The 20,295-nt window shown below is 35.6% G+C and overlaps 1 long non-coding RNA gene across 2 annotated transcripts in view; it reads left to right on the top strand.

Annotated features, from left to right (window-relative positions):
- The window catches only part of LOC148213610 (uncharacterized), a 66,185-nt gene that overhangs the window by 40,516 nt on the left and 5,374 nt on the right, over window positions 1-20,295 (top strand). For both annotated transcript variants that reach the window (XR_015794219.1, XR_015794218.1), the window contains 2 exons: window positions 15,319-15,437; window positions 17,524-17,639. This is a non-coding gene — a long non-coding RNA (uncharacterized LOC148213610). The remainder of the gene's footprint in view (window positions 1-15,318; window positions 15,438-17,523; window positions 17,640-20,295) is intronic.

Consider the following 20,295-nt stretch of genomic DNA (forward strand, 5'->3'; position numbering starts at 1 on the left):
GACCCAACTTCAATTACTCTCTGCCATCATTCCATAGTTTCCTTAGCATAATTTACCTGTGGACTTCATTACCAGGGAGTGGCCATTAACGTGGATGGCTTTAAAATGGGATTTGATACATTCAGGAAGATACGTTTAGAAGGATACTACTGAAGACTCAGTATTACCTCCAAGTTGGGGGCAGCATGTCATCAAATGTCACTTGCAAGGCAGCAGTGGTGGGAGACGGGTATGTCTATCTCTCTTGTTTGTGAGCACCCCAGAGATATTTGGTTAGCTACTATAAGAAATAAAATCCTACATCAAGATGAACCACAGCCTAACCTGCAGGGCTCTTATATTTTAGCGAGGAAGGGTAGAAGAAAAGGGATTTGTGTTAGTGTATATGACCACACTTGCTCACCATTGTAATTAAGACTTAGGAATATACTGCATTGTTTGTTTCATTAATAGCTCAGAAACATCCAAACCTTAACTGTGAGACTGGTAAATGCTGTGTGCATTTGCTATTTCTTATTACCTTGGCCATTTGAAGAAATAGAGTGGAGAAGGCTTTGCAACTTGCCCTGAGCTTTGTCTATTGAAATGGCTCATGTAGGAAAGAATGATGAAACTTTGTGTCCAACTTTCCTAGTCCTCCCCCATCTTTTCTGTCAATGGCTAAGAATTCTCTACATCACCCTTTCACCACTGGATTAGGAGTGTTCAAGGGATAGGTTTAGTTTAACATTTTTATGCAAACCTGCCCAGTTTGTATAACCCAATACACTCACATGCCTAAATCCAAAATGTCAGAATTTTCAGACTTGCATTGTTTAAAAAAATGTGTACATATTTTGAATCGATGAAAACAAAGCAAAACACTGCAGCAGTTGGAAGAGAGAGAGAAAGAACTGCAAACCTGGATTTTTTTCCCCCCCAGGCAAAAAAAGAGCTTGGGGAAGCTCAAAATCTATGCTAGATGTTGCTGGAGAAGCATATGCATTGTTACAGAATAGCACTTGCATTCTTGGTTCATGTCTGTTCCCTGTGCTCGATTTGTGCATTTGTAAATAAGGAATGTTAAAAGTAATATCTCAGCACACTCGCCTCGTGGGTAAAATGATCTGGTCATAACTGATTTCTGGGACTCTAATCGACACTGAGTGATAGCATCCATCCTCACACAGTTTAAGCATTGCAAGATATCTTCTGGGGAAAGAGGGTGTGCCCTTGGATTTTTAAAACAGAAGAAACGACATGGAAATTAAAATATGCTGCTGTTTTAGATTCTACTTGGAAAGTATGGGATAAACTTAGTGCAACTGGAACTGACCCTCATTTTCAAGCCTCCTTGGAATCTTTGTCATTTATTTGTTTGGTCGCTGTTGGAAACAGAATTCTGCAAGGCCATCTGCGACTCTTATGAACTACCAACTTGGATATAGCCCACTGCACAGTTCAACAGCTGCACTATAGGGATTAATTTAAGCAGTTTTTTGCACTAACCACCCACTGTTATGGTACAAGTGCTGAATATTTTGCTAAATGTTGTTATACTTAATAAGAAGTACATGAGTGCAAATAAATAACATAGGCCACTTCGTTAAAATTGTACTGATTATCGATGTAGAAAAAAATATTCTAAGATCTAATATTCTATGCAGGATGATGCTTACATTCCCCTACTAGAAATAGTTACAGACAAAAGACATATAGTCAATGTTCACTAGGACAACTTTATCAATCAGGACTAGGAGACAAACCTTGCCAGAGTCTCAAAGGGATGTTTATATACTGAACGATAACTTAAGATAACCTATTGTACTCCATCCATTTGTATTGGATATTGTAACCTTAAGATAACAATTGTACTCCATCCACTTTCATAGAATATACAGAAGGGCGTAACTGAGTTAAATATAATCAGATGTGAGAATATTTGGATCATGTAAAAATTAAGAAGGGTTACAATTAACCTGGTACAAATAGAGAAAAAATGAAAAAATGAATTCCTGTTTCAGGAGAGCCACAACAGGTTGACCCAAAGAAGACACTTTAAAATTTCACTTCCCACCTAGGTAACTGTCAGAATGTTAGAAGAAAAAGGAAACACAGAAGTACACGTATATTCTAAAAGTGTAAATTACATAAATAATTAGCATTCTTTTATTTCAACTATTTATTCGCCAACAAAAATATTCCATTTCTCTAAACATTGCAAAATTATGCTTTATACTTTGTAAAAATGGGCAAGGGTTATTGAGCCAAAGTATGTGTCATCTTATTCCTTTATTACCCTATGTGCTTTGTTGTTTTCTGTTAGTTGGGTTGGTTCATGGCCATAATAAATAATACCTATCTATCTATCTATCTATCTATCTATCTATCTATCTATCTATCTATCTATCTATCAATCAAGGAATAGGACTTAGCTATACCGAAACCATATTGATTCATTTTTCTCAAGATTTGTTTTTGTTTATATGCTTTATTACTTTATATTCAATAAATGTTCCTACCAACTTCTCCATATTATTATAACAAGCAACTTTTAAAAACTTACATCTCCAAGCACAAACTTTGGATGCTTAAAAAAAGGTGTTTGACTGCTTTTTCATCATCTGGTACAAAGGCTGCTTTTAGATAGTAGTTACATAATTTTCTTAGATAATAAGTGGCTTTCTAGAGTTAAAATCTCTGAAGATTTGTTTCATTACAACACTTACTTTAATCATCCCCACATCCTGTGATACCATATTTTGATTTTTTTTCCCCTGTTGGTTACCAAATGGAAGAAGAAAAGAAAATGTATAGCACTCCATTAAAAGCTATTAGTATCTGACAGAATACAAAAGAATGAAAAGTGTAAATTCAACACTAAATATCTTTTAAAATATGAATGCAACATTGTAATTGAAATTGTAGACCAATTCTAGGCATTTTACTTTACTTTCTCTCTTTGAACAAATAGAAAACAAATTATTTAAATGAATCTCCTAGATCATATATCTAATCTTTGTATTATTAAAAGTTTCAGTTTATATGAAAAGTTTGGTTTGCATTTGTCAAATAGCAGTTCCATTTTGGTGATGACAGGTTTGCAACTTTTCATTTCAAAGCATATAGTGTCTGGTTAGGGTCAGAGTGGTTCTTCGTGGACTCAGATTTTATTTTTCCCTTCCATTAACACCAAAGAACTAAAATTCATGGTGGATCTTGGCATTCCACAAGGGGGAGACATGACTCCAGGCTCTGGGAGTAATTCTCAGGGTGGTCAAATCCATTTGCATATATTGATGACTATGGAGAAAGCAGATATAAGCCATGATAGGTCATTGGAATTTCCAACTCTAGATGCAGTGTATCCATGAATGTGGGAAAGCTGTTGTCTTTCTAATTTCTGATGGGCTATAGAAGTAAGCAAGATCCTTCACTAGGTGAGCTTTTGGGTTCATCCAGTCAGATTCTGAAGCTTCCTTCTGCTCCAAAATAGATCTAAGTATCTGATGCCATGAAATATGAGAGACTACCAAATTTCAGCAAAGTGCAGCTGCTTTAAGAGTCACGTTAACTTTAAAAATCAACTTCTTAAAGCAGCTATACCTTTTTTCAAGTTCTCCTGGGAATCTGAAAAAAAAAAGGCTGCTTTAATGAAGAGCAGAAACATGCTGTGCTCATATAAGGACCGAAGTACTTCTTTCAAATCATTTTTAAAGTGTGGACAGGCCTGAAATAGTTGGTCCTATAGTTACACTACAAAATGATATGATATCACTGTAGCATATGTTTCCTTGGCTTTACTGGCTGCTGGGAAATTCAGTCATGGTGAATCTCCCCTACAAGGAACAGTAAGCAGTCTATGAGTTTCTTGAATTTATTATCATGTGTTGATAACAAACTCTGGTTTCTCTTTAGATCATACAGATCTTTTAACGAACTTGACCAGTAATATAATTTTGTTTTAAATAATGCATTCTTAGAGGAGTGGCTATTCACTCTCACAAATAAATAGAACTTGCATGTTCAGAGAAGGCATCTCAGTGTCAGATACTTGTTGAAGCAAACATCTAAGGAGTAGCATTACCTATATCAAGTATTGTTCTGACAATGGTTGGAGATCTATTGTTTCCCTTGCGTGTTTTTAGTCTGATCTGACAAACAAATTTTAACCGACAGAAGAATAAGATCCTTACTTTGTAATAATCCCATGGTATGGTATAAATTGAATGAGTATTTTCTGATGAATGAAAGAAGAGAGATTAGAGATTTCCTCTGTCTAGGAAAAAGCCATGGGTGATATGAATGATCATTGGATGTTTTTATTCTGAAGATGGCTGATTTTCAACATAGCTTTCAAAGTTGCAATGAAATTATTAAAATTTATAGATTTTTTTCCTATTTTTATTGCATTTTATGTAAGAGATGTGGGCAAGTAACACTACAGTGATTTGGGGTCAAAGTTATAGAATATTGTGACATAATATTTAATATACAGTAAATACAAATAATGAAATCACATAAAACAAAGTATTTTATCAGTGGATTAATTATAACACAAACAAAGAAATAACTAATCTACAAGGTGTCAGGAGCAAAGAAAACAAAATATCTTCTATTGTGAAAGATACTCTATTATTACTGATAAATGGGAATTAGAAGCAGGATAGATAAGGGTGAAAATATATCTCTATAATGCACCATTTATAATCTTCTATATTACCTGCCTCACAATCTTTTAATAAAAAAAGGATCATTATCAATAAGAAACACTGGATCACTAACAGAGTCAAGTTCTGTAACATCCTCTAGTTAGGACTGTATGTTTGCCATGTGGGTTGACTGATGATCTGGGGGAAATGATTTAGCAGTTCTTGCTTGCAGCGATTCCTTCTGCTCTGACCTCAGGTTCTTTAAGTATGTAATGTGGCCTTCTACTAGGGACACCATATCAGTGATACAAGACTACTAATGAGAACTGTAGTTGTATGTATCCCTTTGCTGCCATCTAGAGGTCATCTGGATATTTGCAGGCCAGATATGATAGGATTACTTGCTCTATTTGTTTTGTGTGATCAGCAGTACGTTAATACCAAGAATGGCTGAAGTTTCAACTCAAAACTCAAGGCTGCTAGTTTTGCATGGTCTCATGGTCGACCCAGCAAGTAATGGAAAAGAAGCCTCTTTTCTTTACTGAGCCTTAGACTATTGTAATTGATATATTTTTTTAAAAGGTAAGGTCTCTCATTCATCACATCAATTTTAAAAAGTAAAAGCAACTTCCATCCAACTTCCCAATCTAGCATATATTTCAATTTTTTTAATTAAAAAAAGTCAGGCAAATGTTCGTTCTGTCCTGCAAAGCAGGCAACAAAACACAGCAAAAACCACCCTGGTATACTAAATCTTATCCTGAAGGGACTAGCCACACTTTCTGCTGAGTTAACCAGAGGGCGCAGTCCTTCTTAGTATAGTCCCCTAAGATTTGGGCTTACATTGCAATCTTACAATTCCTAGGAGGGACATCACAAAAACCAGAGGATTTTTTTTTTTTTAATTCTCCTTCTGAGATATAAAAACTCCGTGTCTGAGATGACAATCTAACATGAACCATGGTGGTTGCCAAGAGCTATAAAAACTTGCTGTAGGTGGGTGGAGAGGATTGAAAAACACACTAGATTCATTGCTTCTCCAAACCCTAAACTCTTCCCTCTAATTGGGAGAAGTGTATTTTATCTCTGAGGCTGGGGTAAAAAAATTCTCTTTCAAACCAAAAAGTGAAGGGAACTTCTCCCCCACCAGCTTCTTTCATTCCATTTTGGATAGGGTTTTCTGTTCTTGGAGGTCTTGATGTTAGAATTTTTCAAAAGGGGAGGCTGATTGCCATGTTAAATTCTTTTGTCTCCCAGAATTAAAGGGAGACTCCATGAAAACTAAATCAGCATGATGTGTGGAGCAACCTAATGACATACCAATACCTGTATTCCTTCTTATATTCCTAGAGAGAATGCCGCAAAAATTCATCCTTATCTACATCTTAGGTATAATTTTCACCTCATTGTAGGTTTTGTGCCTCCAAGCTAATAGGATTATGAGTATCTCTTGATGGCAGCAATCTCTGATTAATTAATTCAGATAATTTAGTCATTCTTGTTAACATGAATAAGTAGAAGCATGTGAAACTGCCTTATTCTGACACTTACCACTTGTTCTTCTAGTCTAATGTAATCTACTTCAAATGGTAGCACTCCTAAATAACTCCTCAGGGAGACTAACTTTAGTAGATTAATGTCTGCATGCTCCACTGTTCAGTAGAGAGATGGCTCACATGTCATAGTGGTTTTCTTCTTCAGATAATACAGCTTAGTAAACATCACTGGAGTGGCCAAAGCCAGGATCAGTCAGCTCATGGGAAGATGTAGCATGGTTTTTTTCCTCAAAATCTTTGTCTGAAACATTTGATGTTGGTTCTGGGAAGGTAGCCTACCTAGAAAAGCCTTAAGTTAATCTCTCACAGGTAGTTGAACAAGAATGCATCAGCCAGGATTACAGTCACTTGCCTTTTCAAAGCAGAGACACAGCTTCTATTAAGCTATTATGCTGGCTGGGGAATTCTGGGAGTTGAAGTCCACACATCTTCAGTTTGCCAAGGTTGAGAAACACTGCTCCAGAGAATGAAAAGCAGAAGGTGCTCTTTCTGCATTGGCTGGCAGTACATTTGGAAATGCAAAATGCATCATTGTTCACTTTTATGGATAAGTAGGCAAAGTCATGCTGATTCCTAAATCAGATGCTTGATAGCTAAAGTGAAGGACTGAGAGAGAAGTGGGTAGACTTGGGACCAGAGGCTTTTAGCATGTTGAGTGAAATCAGTCAATAGTAAGTTATTTAACAAACCTTGGTTAAGTATGCTGTGTAATTCCATTGTCTGATTTCTTACTCAATACTGACCAATCTCTGTTATAGCCCTGTCTTTTAATTACCAGAGCATTGCTTGGTTTCTGTTCCTTGTTTGCACTTAAGAATGTATCACTGCATACTGGATGGATTTCTCTGATGGATTAGCTCTGTGGGTAATTTATCCTTAACTCCTTTTCAGTATGCTGCTCCTCACAGGGTAAGGAAAGTTAATATTAGTTTAAAGAAAGTCAATAAGGCTGTGGGGATTTTCTTTTCCCCTTTACTTGAAGTACCTTCCTATAGGGAACGTTGGCTATAATTATCTCTTACTGCTGACACCTCATCATTAAGCTTGCACTATGGGCTTTTAAAAAAAAAAAAAACTCAGCTTCTGGCCCCTGTAGTATATGGATTGTAGGCATAGCAAATATTCACAAGATCAGGCTGTGAATACAGGAAGACTCTCATATGCTTCTTGCAAGGGAGGAAAGTTCTACAGATCCTATTTTTTCCACGGTGCGTTTGTACAGAGTTGACTGCATTTAGGCTGTCCATGTTGCAACCATGTTCTGGGTTGAAAAAAGGCAGGATAGAAATGCAATCAATCAATAATCCTTAGCTATCATTATACATTTAATATGTACCATGTTTACCCAAACAGAGAACAACTCTCAATTTAAGACAAGCCCTCCCCGCAAAGGAAAATTAACAGCAACAAAAAAGAGGAAGTTAACTAAACAAAAATCCTTTGTAATGCCCAGTTTACCCTCCAATAAATGTGGGCTTGTGGCATGCTTGTATATGTGTGTGCATATATGCATCTACACCTGCCAAAATAAACAGCCCCCCCCCCCAAAAAGGCTGAGCCAGTACAAAAATATAATTTCCTAATTGAATGAATAATTACTAATTAAAATTGCCCATGAAATAAGATATGCCGTTAACAAAATTAGCCATTAAAGGGGGATTTAGAGAAGAGATTACGCAGTCCTGAGATGGAAGGAAGTGTGAGGAGAACTAATCATGATAACCCTACCTTGATTTTGTTTAATATAAGATGGGTCTGAGAAGAACTTGGACAGGCTTTCAAGATTCTGTTATTCTACCTTAGTTCTATAAAGAGCATTCCTGTCATATCTGTTTCCTGAACTGGACCACCTCAAAGGTCTGACGCCCCCACCTCTCCATTTTTAAAATATATTAACCCATTGCTTCTATTATGCTTTATCCTAATTGGCCTAATTGGCCTAATTGCTTCTTGCTTGCTTGAAGTCTATTCCATTGTAGTATACTTTTAAGTGACATCTCAGTACAATGTCTGAAATGTTCAGTATGTTTTAGCCACCCCGGACTTATTTACCACCCATATTAGCTATGTATTTTTATCATCTTACATTTCTTTCTTTTGCTTCATGTGGAATATAAGTTATTTACTATTTCTTTTGTCACTTCCTCAACTTCAGAACTGAGGCCTGAAGATAACATTATCATAAAATATTTATTGAGTTTAAATATTCATCAAACAAATAATCAAGAAGTTCAGAAGCATATTTTTCCCTGAGCTCATTGGGAACCAAACAGCAATATATTGCCACTGGGGGTGGCAAGAAAAGGATGATGCCCCCCCAACTAAAGACAGCATGACTGTTACCAGTGAGATGTTGTCTGCAGAAGGTTCAAGGACAATTCCTGAATGCCACTTATGTCATGATTAGCCGCTACCAATGCAGTTCTTTTGCACAGAACATGACTCTGCTTCCTTGTTATAGATATATATTCATTTAGCATTAATTAAAACAAGGAAGCAAACTATTTGTCCTCTTTCCACGTGGCAATCTTGTCAATATTAGAATTGAGAAGCTCTTACTCCACTTGGTAGCCTCCATAGTGATGATGAATCACCCCAAAGCACAAAATAGAAAGGAAATGCATTAACGTGTTGTAAAATCTTCCTGGATGGAATCATGCCCTTCTCCTGCAATACTGAACTGATGAGGTGTGTATAATGCAGAAATCATTTTAATAGTAGCTTTTCGTTCAGGGGAGCATAAATATGTGCAGAGGAAAGTTTTGGGTTGATGGTGCTGCTATTACTTGTCAACTATGGATTGAAATCTGTCAAATGAGCAGATCTGTTACTTTAACCACAGGGCAGATGTGAGCCAGTATGGACATATTAACTGGCTAAAGACATGTTGATGTCATAGGCTGTTTTGTGAGCCTAAACACTGTACTTTATAAAAACCATGGTTTGTCTTAGCATGATGTATGAAGTCAGATGATAATGTCTTATTCAATAAACTATAGTTACACAAATCACACTTTATCACAATGTGCAAATCCAGCTATGGAAATCTCAAGCTTGTTTTTCCCATCACGTGCTTCACGTATTGACTGGATGGGCAGGTCCATGGTCCATGAACAAACCAACATTTTCATTTCATGTTTAAATCTATCAATCTCTTAAATCCCATATCAAAAATGTCTGGATGGTATATAAATTAAGACATACAAGGTGTAATAAAATTGTGACAATAATGCAGTGCAATTACTCTCTAAATAACTTTTAATGAAATCAATGGGAAAAACAACAGTTTTTACAGGACAAAAATCTAGAAGTATTGAAAGGTTTCCCTTCAATAACTGGCAGAAAGAACAGCTTTTCTGGTATTAAATAAGACTAACCAATTATCATAGGACCACTGAGGACAGATAGGCTTTAGGCTTATTTAATGAGAGGGGTTGTCTGTATGTCTTTAACAACTGTTACAATGCTAAGCCTTTTAGAAAGTTATAGCTTGTTTCCTAAAGTTTTATGGAGTAACCATGTGATCACACAGGATATTTCTCAGCAATAATTTTGTACTTATATTTACTTTAACAATATATATATTATGGACCTTCAAGTCAGTCTTAACCTTTGGCAATTATATGGACATGTCCATGCAGTTTTCTTAGCAACATTTCAGAACTAGTTTGCCCATGCCTTTTTCCTAGAGTTGAAAAAGAATGACTTGCCCAAAGTCATCCAGCTGAATTCATGCCTAAGGCAGAACTAGAACTCACAGTCTCCCTCCTGTGACTGTCCCTCCTCCCTCCTGATCATATGACCCAGAGTGGAGCTATTAAATGTTGGGAAGGTTTCAAGAAGCCATGTTCTTGCATACTTTATTACATTGCCTTACAGGTGTTTCTCGTTTAATGACCACTCTTTCAGTGACCCTTTGAACTTACGATGGTGCTGAATGAGTGGTAGTGACAATCAGTCCTTGTACTTACAGCCATCACAGCATCCACGTAGTCACATGATTGTGATTTGCAACCTTCCATGCTGGCTTCCCACAAGCAAAGTCAATGGGGAAGCTGGTAGGAAGTCAGAAGTCACAGTCACGTGAGTTACTCACTTAATGACCCACTTGGTCCTTGCTTAACCAGGACTGTGGGAACTGCCAGCGCTAAGCAGTGCAGTCATGTGGTTTTTCGACTTATGACCCTATCACTTAATGATGAAGTTTTCAGTCCCAATTAGTGTTGTTAAGCAAGGACTACCGGTATTAGCATTTGTTTTAGGTCTTAGGATATATATAATTATTATTTTAATCCATGTATGTCTACTCTATAAAATGTCTTTTGACTGTAACAATATACAGCGATGATGATTAACTGTTCTGAAGAACATTTGATTTATACTGTGGCTAGTAGTGGACATCAAGGGAGGGTATAGTTTTATTTTTAATGAAATGTTTTTATGTTTCCATAAACCACTGTAGATCCATGTAGAGTCAGCAATATACAAATACCATCATAATAGAATAGATAATAGTAAATAATACTAGACCCATAATAGTAAAGTATTTGCTAATTCCTATCTTGCCTTGATGCAAAATACACAACTTGAGACAATTTGATGTACTACAAAGTCAAGGTGGAGATAATATAATTTCTCCCAAAATGCTTGCTAGACCTGATTTCTAACACACTCTTAAAACAAATACCGTTTGCAATTAGGAAGTAACCACTTCATTGGAAACATGATGGTTCTGATTATAAATAAGGATGCAGAGGTCTATCTACATCCAATATATGTCAATATCATACACATGCAAGCATTAGTTCATTCTATTAAAATTATAATTTTTTTAAGAAGATACAAAACATTTGCAACTTTCAGAAGCAAACAGATTTGTACTCATAGAGTATACATGTTTTCCTAATATATGGATTTTTGTTTATAACTTTCTAAAAATATACCCATTTTTGTTTGCACCCTCCACAAGTAAACACATTGTGCACACAATTTTGGCGCCAAGAAAGTTTTATTTGTAGAGAATATTAGATGCAATTAACTGTATACTCATTCATGCTGCAAAAGCTTCTGTTTTGGCAAATCATTCCATGTCACTTGAAAAGAAATCTGACAAAATTCTCTGACATTCCTAGACAGAAGATAGTAAACTCTGCGTTAGGATTTGTCAAAAAATACATGATTTAGAACTTATCTAAATGAAAATAGGTGTTTATTTGCTTGTGCCTAAACTTGTAGAAATGGTTAATGACAATGAAAGTCTAAGACTGTCAATCTAACTGATGGGACAACTAAATAATATCTATAATGACATGGAATTACCACACACAATTACAAATATGCTCTAATATTGTGGGTTTATCAGCTTTTTTACCATTAAGAAAGACATGGTCTGTGTTCCTGTCAGTTGAAATGGCATATTCAGATCTAAATAAGAAACTCAAGAGTTAAAATATTTTTCTTTTAAACTATTAAGATTTTAAAATCTTAACCATTTTGTTGCTGTCGTTTTAGTTTATGCGTATTGTGGTTTGGTGTTAGGCTTCATTGAGAATTTATATTTATCAAACAAATGAAACCTGGATCTAACATTTATTTTTTTAATTTACTAATACAAAACCAAAATTGAACCCATGTACTGTAAAATAATTCTTGATATTATCATTCCTCTCCTGGAGGAATGTCAAACAATGAGAATGACCCTGCAGAATTAGGTTCTTCTTGAGTGAGAATTCGGAAGCATTGTTGAGAATCCTAGACCTGCTGAGAGCGTTGCTCTGGGGAAGAAGCTGGCAGCATGACCACCTAACCTGAGGCAGCATAGAGGTCTAGATCCAAAGGAACAGAGTTCAATAAAAAATATTTAGAATACTTGCAGAAGGCTGTTTTTATACGAGGCTTTACTAAAATTGTAGAAACTTTTGGAAATTAAAGAAGCAAAAACATAACCATGATTGCTTTCTTTTGAGGGAGGGAGTGGAGGAGCAGAAGAAAATTCATTCTTTGGAGTATGAAGTGTCCGTTGTGGTTCACAGGCTTCACAACCCTAGCAAATTTCATTAAAAGTATTTAAATGTATAGTTATATTTTCCCTTCCTGTGTAACTGCTGTTTTATGCCTAAGAAATCCCCTTTGTGACTGTCAGGGGGGAAATGCATACATTGCTATTGATGAAGAATATGCATGTATCTGGTTTAAAGTTCTTGGAACACTGGAGACCCTCTGCTATTCATGCTGGCCCCACCTAAATCTAATTTTCATACACTGGAAGTATTGCAAGCTTGTATGTCAAAGTTTAATTTGATAGATACAGGTTTTTTAAAATCCTTTGTAAAAAGAACATACTTTTTTTCAGCTCTGCATCAGACTTGTTTCTCAGTTAAATTATTTTTTAAAAATCTCAGTCCTTAGCTGACAGGTTTAATGAATGCAATATACTGTAGGTACTATGGCTATGTCTGATCATTGCCTACCAATATTATCAATTACTACAGGAAAGAGTTATCCCAATTTTTTCTATGGTATTTAAATAGACCATTATTGGTGGATCCACTTTTTATGAAACAGATACAAGGGTTGGAAGATTTTTTCCCCCTTATAAATAGACATTCTACAAATGTATTGTTTGTTTGGTAGCCCTTTCAGCACATATGCATATTGTATTATTGTTTATGCTTCAAAGAAAAAGAAAAATCAGCAACACAAACTAGAAATTTTTGAAAAGTTAAAGATATTTTGAGCTTATATGCAAAATGATCTGTACAGAATTATATAAAGCTTCTGATGAATGTGAGATAAGAATGTGTTTTCCTCTAAGCACTTAAATATTCATTGAATCATATAAAGCAGATATTGTAAGAGAGGTAAAAGTTGTGCAAAATTACCTCTTGACTGAAACAGTTGCAACAATGTAATATTGTCTCTGCTGCTGAAGTTGGCCAGGATTAAGAATGTTATCATTCTGAGTCAATAAATTGACATTAAAAATCCTCAATTGCACAATAGTGAGTCAAATTTAACCAAGGAAGAAATTAGTCAATTGTTATATAATATGGCTCTTCTTAAGCTTACAGATGATTAAGTTGTCTATTTAGCTGCATGTTTATCTCCCCACCAAATAAGAAATACATTAATGTTTAAAAACTGGAAAATATCCCTGTCTGGCTGGTTATCCTACCGATTGATCTGTGACATATATTGTGTTCATTAGCCCAATATTACTGGAGGTCTAGAATGATATCAAAGTTTTTCCAAGTCCTTCAGTGAATTTATATAATTGTGATGTTGAAAACAAACCCTCATCCAATTTACTTGTAAAGTGTCAGCGCAAAAATATTGATAGCAACTCTGGCACACGTTTACAGTCAATATTCAGGTATCCATCCTGCCTCATCTGGTTTTATAAAAGATTGCCAAGAATCTGATAATATATACATTGCTAGCTGATATTCTGAATGTTTATTCAGAAAAATTGAAATCAGCAGTGAGGGCCTTTTGGATGTGAAAATGGATATGATATGGTGGGAATCTGTGACCAATTTTTTTTCTAAATATCAATTTCCTTCTTTTTTTTTAAATCAATGTGGTACTTGCTCTTTCTCTTAATATTATTATAAGTGGAATCATCATCTATCAAGATGACTCATGGAACTTATCAAGGGTATATTTTATCTCTTATTTTTAATTTAATATAGAAATCATTTATCTGCCTTATTAGACAAGTGGAAGACACTTTGAGTATAATAGTGGCTGAACATAAAGTGCTATTATACAATGATGTATTTGTGTAACTGATAATAATGTATTTTTATATCAAATGTGATTGATATTGTATGACAGTTTGGTAATTTATCAAATTATTTAGTTAACTGGAATAAATCTCTTATACTTCCTATTGCTTCCAATGTTTCTAGGGAAATTTGTAGAAGTTGGTATTTCATTTCTTGCTTGAATTCTGGCAATAATTATTCCAATTTTTTTTTCTTCATGGATATAAATACTTTGTTTTTGGATGTCATGGGCAAATAGCAATATTAATACTTTAGATCAGTTTATGGCCAAAGTTTTTAGGCGTTTGAGGAAATTGGATTATCTAAAATTACAAGATTGCATTATATTAGAAGACAGCCAGTTTAGTGTAGTGGTTAAGACATCAGGCTAGAAACCGGAAGGCTGTTGAGTGCTAATCCTACCTTAGGCATGAAGCCAGCTTGGGCCAGTCACTCCCTCTCAGCCCTAGGAAAAAGGCAATGGCAAACCACTTCTAAAATCTTACCAAGAAAACTCCAGGGACTCGTCCAGACAGGCGGCAGGAGTCAACAATGACCTGAAAACATGTGCATGCATGCATACACACACGCACACAAATTTATATGCCTTGATTTCACAATTTTGACAATACACACTAATAACGTTTGAAACTCCCAAATTATTTTCAGTATAGGAATGTGAGTTGGATTATTATAGCTCTACAGTATTTTTTAAATAAATAATTGAATAGTATTGCTAAGGTGGATATAAGTTATTTACAAGAACTCTGGGACAAAGTATTGAAATATCCTATATAAATAAATTAATGGCTAAGGGCCTTAAAGAAGATTAAATATATTTCTTATGATTTTGAAATAAGAATAATTCAATATAAGTTGTTTTTTCCACATTTATGGGACACCCTAGAGAATGTTTATAAAGGACTGGTTATCAACCTTACCATGTTAGAAGTGTGAAATGGGTGATATATATGTATGAACATATATATGTATGTATGTAATGAACTTAGTCACCATTGTCCCATTTTGATGCAATATCCATTTATTTATATCTGAGATTTATTGACCAGCTCAATCCAAATACGATCTGAAAATGTGAATGTATTTTTAATTACATATCAACAATTGGAATTTATCATAATATGAAGAATTATGGATTTACGGAGTATGGAGCTCAGCATTGGGAAAAAAAAGTGTGACCCCAGTTTCACAATCTTATATTGACAATATGTGCGTGCATTGTGCCTATGAGTCGGCTCTCTAGTGACATAATGGAATAATAGTATTCCATATAATTATAGTTTATTTATTATTTTAAAAAGGGTTTTCTATATATAATATTTATCTTTCTTTGTTTTTCTGTAGTTGTATTTTTTTTTACTTCGCCTCTGATTTTAGAAGATTTCCCACTAGGGCTTTCTCAGTAAGACCATCCATTTTGTGGAATTCCTTCTCCGGAGAGGCCAGTGAAGTACCTATATAGTGTAAGTATCATTTAGCACCAAGCAAGTTACCATCTCATTCTACAGAACATAAAGAACAGGTCTAAGACAGAAGATGGAGGAAAACCTGAAGTCTCAGACATCCACTATCCATCAAAGGCAATGCATCTGGGCTCCTTACATCAACGATCTGATGCAAAGGAATTTTGAAAGTATATACAGTAGAGTCTCGCTTATCCAACATAAACGGGCCGGCAGAACATCGGATAAGCGAAAATGTTGGATAACACACAGTAACAATTGAGTGTGGTAAAAAAAGAAAAAGAAAAAACGATCCACATACAATAACAAACTGCACTGAGCGACCATTAGGAAAGGCGAGACATGACCGACACATGAGTCATAGGCTAGACGCGCACGCCTGCTGCTCCTGTTGCAATCTATTTTTGCGTTGCGGCGCCGCACCATCAGGAGCAACAAGAAAGAGTACACTCACGCTTGCAAACAAGTGGGACACTTTTTTCATCACCGATTTATGCGTGTTTTTTTTTTTAGGGGAGTCGGATAAGACGGAATGGCAGATAAGCGAAGGTCGGTTAAACAAGACTCTACTGTATTATGTATTAGAACCTGCAGACCTGAATATAGTGGTTTTCTTTGAAATATATTTTATATCCTCCTTTAGTAACTAAAATGATTTAGTTCCATAACTGTGTTATGCAACAATTGCATTTGCAATATTATAGTTCCTTGTCAACAAAATATGCAGGTTGGCACAAAATATTGTATCACTGCTGACTACAGCACCATGGATAATCCACAGTGCTAGTTGTAATGCACAATAATTAGCTCATGAATAAAACTGGCTAGTTTAGCCTGTAGTTTAACTTGTCTCTTGTGAGTTTGAGATTTGCAAAATAATCCATAATGTGTCTGCAACTATTAGCGAAAGTATAGTTTCTCCAAATAATTGTGGGAATGGCTATATCTAGTCTATTATTTTCTTACAGGAAACAGAATCACATATGTAAATAAACAGAAAGTAGGTTTGCTTCAGTATTGTGACAAACATATATCTTATATGCTGTGATGGGGACTAATACAGAAGAAGGGTGAAAAAGATTCCAAAAGAGGAGAGCTAATGATTGGCTTATAAATCCTTAGCTTCATGCTAGGGCTAAGAGTCAACTTCTGGCATCCTCTAATGAGGGGGAAAATTCAGTTATGGGAACCTATTGATATAATGTTTATGCTTTTCTAATATGTCCTCTTCTCTTCTCCTCTCCTCTTTTTTTCCTGCACTTCACCCCATCAATCTTCTACGTTATTCAGTCCAGTTGAGAGCAGAAACCAACCGTATACCTTTGACAATGTTCTTCCCATGCAAACAACAGCTTTGGAGACGTGATTTTTATTAGAAAGAAAACATGGGATAAGAGTTTAAACTCAATTTCCCAGCCTAATATGACCCTGATATATCAGCCATACGTTGCCAATTGTACTATTTTTTAAAAAGTTCATACAATGCAACTCCTATTTGAGAATTACAACTCTCTGTACTAAATGAATAAGAAATAAGAGGTTTCAAGCTGAAATACTTATTTTAAATGAGAAATTATTTAAATTTATATAAGCGATAGGCTCATTTAATACCTGCTAGACTTTAAAAACATTTGGCAAGTATCGATCTTCAAGTTTAGTTAGTCATAGAAATTACCTGTCATGTACGAAGCCTGGTCAGAACCAGGTGGATGAACTGGAAGTACAGTTATTTAAAAAAATTCTGTGAAGGTTCTGCACAGGTTGGTATAAAATGTTCTGCTTTAAAAGTCTGGTAAAAGTTTCTGATACACCTTTCAGGGAGAAAGCAACCATTTATAGAATGCGTACATATAAAGCAAGCAGATTTCAGCAGATTCCATTCAATTCAACATTCAGTTGAATGACAACTAACATTCAAATTCTTGTTTAAAGTCAGAAATGCACAACAAAGCCTGCTGTAGTCTTTTTCTATTTTCACGTTAAGTGCTTATGGGATTGTATTAAGACAAAAGGTCTCAGCTTCTCCTATAATTTTGCCGACTGTTATCTTGGCAAACCATATTCCCATTTCTTCTTTTTTGAAAAGGAAGTGGAAAGACTGCTCCAAGAGGAATTAAAACCACTGAGGCAATGAAAATTTCCTCAAGTTACAAACGCTGTAATAACTCTGCTCATCCCATTATTTATTTTATGTAGCATCAGGTAAGTAGAGTTACCACTGAATCTTATTCAAAGTGAAATTTCAAGGTGAATGAGGAGATGACAGTTTGAGAAAACTAGTAGATGGAAAACTGTTGAAGGCAAATAGTTTTTTTTACAAATGAATAACATGTCTCAAAATGGGCCCTATTTAGTTCTTTTTATAAGCTCTTAGACACTTTTCTTTCCTTTTTTCTCATCTTTCTCCACATTACTGAGATGTGTTTGGCCCCAGTCCTGCTGGCCTTTAGAAAGGCTGTCAAGATCTGGACTGTTCCCTCAGCCTTTGGATCATGATGTGCTGCAGCCCCAATTGGATGATGGTGTTATTGCTGTATAGATCACCATTTTATTGTTTTATTGTTTCATTACTGTTTTTAGGTGCATATATTGCAGTTCTGTATTCTTTTCATTAGGATTTTTTCTTTTTCTTTTTGGTAAGCCACCCAGAGTCACCTTGGTTGAGTTGGGCAGTCATATATATGTTTTAAATAAATAATAAATACTGCCATCCTTCATCATTCCAAGGGAAGAATTGAGTCCAAAAGGAGAGAATGAGTACAGATCTAACCAATGGCCAATCTCACAACATTAATTTTGGTGGTAGAACTCCAATAGACAAGAAGATAATATACAGGTAGTCCTCGACCTACAACCATTCGTTCAGCAACCGTTCAAAGTTATGATGGCGCTGAACGAAGGGACTTACAACCCACGCCTGAAGTTACAGCTGTTGCAGCACACCCCCAGTCACATGATCAAAATTCAGGTGCTAGGCAGCCTGCACGTACTCATGACTGCAGGGGCACTTCAACTCCCCCCACCTGCCTATCTTCCCCCCATCTATGCCCTTTTCACTGCCTGCACCCTACCTTGTGGGGCAGCAAGCAGCCCTAGAACTGAACAGTTCTGGGGCTGCAAGAAGCCCCTGAGCTGCAGCACAGCATAAAACTGTCATGGCAAGGGGAATTGTCAAGATTGCAGTCGCTAACCGATGCGGTCACGTGACTTCTCACTTTACAACCACATAGCTTAATGATGGAAATTCTAGTCCCAGTTGTGGTTGTAAGTTGAGAACTACCTGTATGTAGTTCTCATGGTTGAACTGTGGAGTCTTTGCTGCACTCTGAGCTTGGTTGTTTGCTTGCAAACGTTTTATTACCTGACTAGGTAACATCATCAGTGCTAATAAGTGTCTGTAAGCAAGCAAACTTCTGTAGGCAAGCAACCAAGCTCAGAGAGCACTAAGGACTCCACAGTGGTAGAACTCTTGTTACTGTATAATTCCCCATAAATGAGTGACTTATTGCCTGAGGCGTAAGAAACTTTATAATTAGGCATACCAAATCAATTCTTTCTATAGCTTTGTAAATTCTCCAAAGTATGTCACCTATGCACATCTTTTGCTCAAAACAGCAACAGGCTGTAATAGAAGCTGTGTACTTTAATTAAATGATTGTTGTGAGATGGGAATACAGAGGGTTAGCATGAAATCCAAGACTAGCTATTTACCAATGGGATGATCAGCACTGGAAGAATGGATATTTCTTCCAGCCCTTGCTGGAGATTATGGGGGACCCTTCAGGGCAGATTTGGAGGAAATGCATATAAAGGAGAGAGAAAAGAAACCCTGTTACACGATAAATGGTGTTGCTTTTACATCAGACACCATGGCTGGAAGAATGAGGAATGCTGCCTCATTCACAGCAGCAAAATGGGGACACTTTAAAATGATAGACTCTTTGAATGTAATTATAAGGAAGGAGTTTTAAGGCTGTATACTTTACATGTATTAGCTACATTTTAAAAATGTTTTCTTGCGTATGAGTATATGAGATTGAACTGGGATCTATGAATCTTTCTTTCAGTAGACTACATTTACAGATTTTTTCCCCATTATTCATCACATTTAAATAAGACTCTGCTTATACTGGCTCAAAAATAATCACTGAATGCATTAATATCTTACATGCCATTGAAGGTCCTTGTCTGCCTATTTTATAACAGTGATTTTATTAAAAATTACAATTACAAAGATAAAAACTAATAAAAAGACAAAATAGAGAGTGCAGAAAAGAAAAAGAAAAATAGAAAAGGAAGAAAGATAAGAATATAGTAAATAAAAAGAAAATAAATATATAAAGAAATTCTTTATATAAAATTTCTTTCTATAGCTTTGTAAATTCTCCATAGTATTATTCAGATTTAGCTGTATTTTGTGTATTGGCTCAACTGATATAGAAGAATGGTCAAATGAAAGGCTGGCCTTGAGAGAGAGAACAGAACTAGCAACGTGATTGTGGTACAAGGCAACATCACATGTAGTTATTTTTTTATACTCGTAACAACTGTAGAAATGTTAACATGGGTTTATTGATTGAAGTACAAGAAAATATCAATCTGAGCAGAAATTCAAGAATTAACATCCATTGAGAAAGTATGTCAAAATATAAATTCCCCCTTTATCAAAAGTGTAAACAATTTTAGTAACTTATCACCTTCTCTTAAAATAGAACAAATTCTCTCTTATTCCCATATCCTATCTCTTATCTATAAACAAATCCTTAAATCCTCGTTTCAGACCTGATGGACAGCAAAAGTCCATTAAGGGTTACCAGAGATAACAACATATCTATTTTAACCTGGATCAAATAAACCA

Source organism: Python bivittatus, unplaced genomic scaffold, assembly GCF_059951505.1.
Source record: "Python bivittatus isolate LINGU-HERP-01145 unplaced genomic scaffold, Pbiv_v1 ctg000960_np1212, whole genome shotgun sequence".
Lineage (NCBI taxonomy): Eukaryota > Metazoa > Chordata > Lepidosauria > Squamata > Pythonidae > Python > Python bivittatus.